Here is a 6,000-nt window from a genome sequence, read left to right as displayed (position 1 = left end):
TTAAAAGTAAAACAATTTTTTAAACAGACACTTTTCCATTTGATTCACTTTTATATGATGGATTATGCAGAAAAAATAGAATTGGCCCAAAAGGTCTATTGCTTTATCACGCATTCAGGTAGTGTATCATGTTTTTGAAAAGTAACTAAGTAACTAAGTAACTAATTACTTTTGAAAATAAGTAATCAGTAAAGTAACGGGATTACTTTTTTGGAGAAGTAATCAGTAATCAGTAACTAATTACTTTTTTCAAGTAACTTGACCAACACTGCCCATGATGCATTGAGTTTTTCCTTTCCAGTCACCTTTCTCACTCACTATGTGTTAATAGACCTCTCTGCATTGAATCATACCTGTTATTAATCTCTGTCTCTCTTCCACAGCATGTCTTTATCCTGTTTTCCTTCTCTCACCCCAACCGGTCGCAGCAGCACCCCTCCCTGAGCCTGGTTCTGCCGGAGGTTTCTTCCTGTTAAAAGGGAGTTTTTCCTTCCCACTGTCGCCAAAGTGCTTGCTCATAGGGGGTCATATGATTGTTGGATTTTTCTCTGTATATATTATTGTAGGGGCTACTTTACAATATAAAGCAACTTGTGGTGACAGTTGTAATGATTTGGCACTGTATAAATAAAATAAAATTGAACTGAATTGAATTTTCTGTTTGAGGTTTATTCAGCTTTGTGAAAACTTTATCTCAGCCAAACCGATTTACTCAGGAACAAATAAAACACTGAAAAAACCCCAAAAATAAAATCTTGAAGTTATCCAAGTGACCTATATATCACGTTTAACCTGAGTGCCGGGAGTCCGGTGTTCTTGCCGGCTCTACTGAGCTGGGACACAGCTTCTATTCAGGTTTTTGGTCCTTCCCAGTCACATCATGATGATGATGGGTGACATCACACATTAATCAGGATATCAGCCCAGGTAGAGAATGCTGTGAATAAATTAAATAAAATCAGACCAGCCTGGGCCCAATAGACAGCACTCAACAGTTACCACTGGACTTAAGAAAAGAAAAAGAGAACTTCAGCTCCAGCAAGTCAGTAGGTCCCATGGATAAGGCTCTCATCATGGGCCAACATGATATGTGCAGTATGGCATTCATTACTGATGTTTCAACTTGTCCCATATGGAAAAGATATATATAAATCTTATAAAGTTTGTATCTGTCTTGTCTGAAACTTGTATGAAAAGCATACAAGAGTGAAAACAGATATAAGATCCCTTTAAAAATTATATAAATGAAACTTGTATGTTTTGGATACTTACTAATACAATATATGAAAGTAATGAGAAAGTGGCCACTTTCATGAGTAAATCATATAAGCCTTATATGATTCACTATATGAAGTAGGCCACATCTTATGCAAGTCTTTTATAAGTTTTTACTATTGCTTTTCCATATGGGGTTGCTCTGCCTGGAAGCTAAGGTGGAAACCTGGTCCTGGCCTGGTGGCTGGTCCTGCCGACTGGGCCTGCTGGCTGATGGTGGAGCCTGGTTGTGGCCTGGTCGTTGAAAAAGAACAAAGAAAACAAAATGAATGCCTTTTGTTTTATATCATGTATATTACTGATGATTACTATTATATCTGCAGAAGAACAGCAACCTAATCCAAAAAGAAAAAGCGTTGCTGATATAAAAACTCGATATCACTGATTCCACAAAAATTAAAAATCAACTGCAAGAATTAAAAAAAAAAATCAAATCAGGAGTCAAAAGATTCAACAAACACAAACATTTACATTTCAAGCATTAAAAAAAATGTTCACCCATACAAAAACACAAACTCAAATGAATTGACCAAGAACCCAAAAGATAAAACTCAAAGACTATGGTAAGTTTTCACTGGTGAATGCTGAAATGTTTTATTTTTAAAAGATTTAAAGTTTTTTTTTCATTGATAACATAATTTCGAACATAACAAAACACAACACAAGGCCATAAAAATTAAATTAAGTCAGCATGTAGACAATAGAAACAGTGCCTATATGTATTTCTGTAGCCTGTTAAATATGATGTTTACTGATGCTGCCTGTGGTTTCCTGATAGCAAGTATATCGTGTCTCAAAACCACGTTTCCATATACTCAGATAGGTGTAGTTTTCATAGTCACAGTATTCAGCTTCATCACGGCTGGACATCTGCTATTTGCCATCCTCACCTCTAACTTCAGTTTGTTATCATTGCTTTATATTTGACTTGGTTTTATGTTTAACCCGATTCCTATTTAATGTTGATTTTTATAAAATATTAAATGTTTATGTAATTACAGTATTTTACCTTAGACTGACAGAATTACACTTAGTGGGAGTTGCAATCTTCTAACATTTAGTTTTTAATAAATTCTCTCTCCAGCAGATTTTTGTTGATGATATCAAAACGAAGTTAGTCAGAGAGCTGAGTATTTACTTTCATGGTCACCTGCCTGATGTGGTGATGTTAGCAGCCTTTCCTCCACCAAAACTGACTCTGAGTAAATCCTTGATCACAGTGACAGCCTCAGTCATATTGAGCTGTGAAGCTCCGTCAGTGTGATTTCTACATTGCAAGCCAAGTTTCTACAGGCTCCTCCTGTGGGCAGACACTAACAGGGACTGTGTTGTTGGAGATGGTTAGAAAGATTTTACCTGCTGAAGCTGAAGTTAGGTGTGCTTATGTTGCAAAACTTGATGCTTTTCTTTTTATGTCCCATCTACTTTATGACCCATCTACTATTGCCATAAACAGTAAGTAACTGTACTGCCATGAACTTCATATATATATACTGCAATTATAGTATATAGATGGACTTGAATCATTTACACCTCTATGCTGACTCTGAGAAAGACCTAACTTCAGTTTTTTCAGGCTTTTTTTCACCTAAACTGAAAGTGAGACCACAGGTGATCACAGAGACAGACTCAGTCATACTGCACTGTGAGACTCCACCATCTGTTTCTATATCTGATTGTTATTTCCGCACTTCAAGGCAACAACTTGCCAAACGATTTTCTTGTCTGCAGAAACTGAATGATCTGAAAAGCTACTGTTTGCACATCAAAGTGCACCTGTTACAGTAAAACTGGTCTGTTTGTACATTTTTATATATCAGTCTCCGTGTGTGCAGACAACAATATTACAATATGCAGTAAAACCACTCTATACCTATTTCAGACACATATGTTAAAAGAAAAGTTCTCCTGTCTGACACAACAGACAGCAAATAAACTTCTGGAGATGGCCGGTCTCAGACCACATGGAGAGTGAATTGTTCTTACACGCCCCAGATGGGAGGGTCAGACTCTTTTTACAGTGACTATTCCTCCATCATCATGAAAAGTGAGTGTGCGGCTTTACCACAAAGTACTGATGTTATCTTAACGTGTGAAAGCAAAGCATGCTTTCAGTATGTTGGTCAGACACAGATGTGATCCTAACTACTGTTAATGTTTCAACTTTTCAGCTCCTCTTCCATGTAAACTTCCATATTATTACATACTGATACACCACCCTAACAACAGACGTTTTGTGCTGTGATATGTCAGTTGTTGTTTATCTAAAGGTTGGAATAAGAACCACAGATTTAACAACCTTCATTCCTGGGGACAGAATTGATCAAGGTATTCTTCATCTACAATAACCTAACCTCCATTACTGTACAAAGTAAGTGACTGTCACTCTTGTCCTATCATATCTTAAAAGGAAATGATATTAATAAAACTTTTTCACTTTTGAGTTTTAAAAACCTTCATTACAAGTAAAATGTTTTCTACAGTAAGATGCAATTCATTGTTTTTTGCAGGTTTGGTTAACCTTTTGCTGTAATCTGTGTGATCCTGAGAAGTCAATATTTTAACTCCATTGATTACATATTGATTACAAAATACACAGATTTATTCTGGTAAGTGTCACAGAGATGAGCTGCCCTTTGACTTGTCAGTTCAAATATTAAAATGCGTTTAAAACTTTAGCAGAATGAGGCCTGTTTGTTCTCCAAGTCTGTCATGCTTCTCGATATTTAGGGGCCTAAATCAATTTTGAGACATTATGGAAAGAGACTTGATGATAACATTAGTACAGCCCCAGGAGAGACATGTATCTACCCAGAGGTCCACATCATTATCACTTAGCAGTTTATATCACTTATATTTATTGTTTTAAAGGTTTTGTGAACAGGCATTTATTTATTATTTGTACTACTTTTGTCATGTTAAAGCTGTTGCAGGCCTTCTCCTGATGAGCTGGGCCTTCTCCTGAAGTTGCCTGTGTGGGCGTGTCCTACCGCAGCGGTCCCCAACCTTTTTTTCCTCACGGACCGGTTTATGCCCGACAATATTTTCACGGACCGGCCTTTAAGGTGTCGCGGATAAATACAACAAAATAAAACTAGTACCGGTACCGAAAAAAGAAGATTTATTCATAACACACGTGAAAAGACCCAGGAGAACCGAGTTAACGATAAAAACGATAACAAAATAACGCTGAAAACCAATAAAAACCTTGAAAACCATACATTTCACACCTGAGCCTCAACTCTCGCGGCCCGGTACCAAACGACTCACGGACCGGTACCGGTCCGAGGCCCGGGGGTTGGGGACCACTGTCCTACCGTCCCTCCTGCCTTAGGTGCCACCGTTTTCTTTTGTACAGCTGACTCCCATCAGCAATTAAAGGTATTTAAGGCCAGAGAAAGGGGAGCTCTAGGGCCAGAAAAAGCAGATAGAATGGCTAAGGAAGTTATTAAAAGAGCAGACGCAGAGGTACGGATACCATTATCTAAATCTGAAGGAAAGTGTATAGTTTGGAGTGAAAGTAAGAAGTTATGGAAAATGGCATGGGATAATGAAACTAGAGGGAGACAATTGTATAGGGTACAAAATACAGTAGAAGTAAAAGAAATAGAGGACTGAATAGGAGGGAGGAGATTGTTATGTGTAGAATAAGAACAGGGCATTGTTACATGAATGGCACTCTTTTTAGGATGGGGAAACATTTAAAGGGGCTATGTAATTGGTGTGGTGTTATGGAAACAATTGAGCATGTATTTATTAACTGCAGGAGTTATGGTAACTATAGGAGAATGATGAGGGTAGAAACTGGAATGAGGGGGGAACTCAGGTTTGAAAACGTGGTTGAATGGCTAGGATGTCATGAATGGAAAGGAGTGGTTCTTTGGTTTCTGAGAAGTATGAGATTATTTAAGAGGATTTAAAGAGCTAGATGCAGTCTAAGTAACACCAGAGTTAATCTTTAACACTGACTAGGTTACTGTTAGAAATATAACACTGTCAAAAATGTTCATTTAACACTCAAAAGAGTGGATTCATATAGACAGTTTATCGTGTCAATTTAACACTGGAGATTTTGCAGTGTTATTATTTAAGAATAAAATGTCATACATCTTTTGACAAGCTGTTAAAAAGGAGAATAGCAGGTCTTTAGAGACAATTATTTCAAAATTACTTTTGATTTTCTCTGGAAACACATGAGAGAGAGAACAGCTCATTTATAATACATAATTTAGCTTCCACCAACATATTTCTGAGGAAAAGACTGTTGCTCGCCTATTGAATAAATTCCTTCCTTTTAAGATCATCTCTGTGCTCTGTGCCTGTGTCCAGATTTCCATTTAACTTAACAATATCATCATTATATGGGTTGAGGGTTTCTAAAAGTGTGCTACAGCAGGTCTATTTGGTCTCTGTGTGTTTCTCTGAGTTTTGATTACAAAAAAGTATCCAGCATTTAGGAAACAGACAAAGAAAAAAAAATTAGTGTGTATTGTTGTTTATCTTTTGTCTTTTTCCTGTTTTACTTGGAAGGTTAGTTTTCTTATACTCCTTGCTTTCATTTGACTTCCAGCTGTTGTCTGTAATATGCTTTTCTGCTCTGCTCTCATTAGTTTCACTTTAGTTTGCTTTTACCCGTGTTCACTCGCCTATTTGTGTATATGGTCTTGTCTTGTCTTGTGTTGTCCTCTACAAAAGCCTTGCTTCACCCACAGCCTGTGCTAGCTT

The sequence above is a fragment of the Oreochromis niloticus genome, linkage group LG5, assembly GCF_001858045.2.
Source record: "Oreochromis niloticus isolate F11D_XX linkage group LG5, O_niloticus_UMD_NMBU, whole genome shotgun sequence".
NCBI classification, from domain to species: Eukaryota; Metazoa; Chordata; class Actinopteri; order Cichliformes; family Cichlidae; genus Oreochromis; species Oreochromis niloticus.
This window is presented reverse-complemented; position numbering follows the sequence as displayed.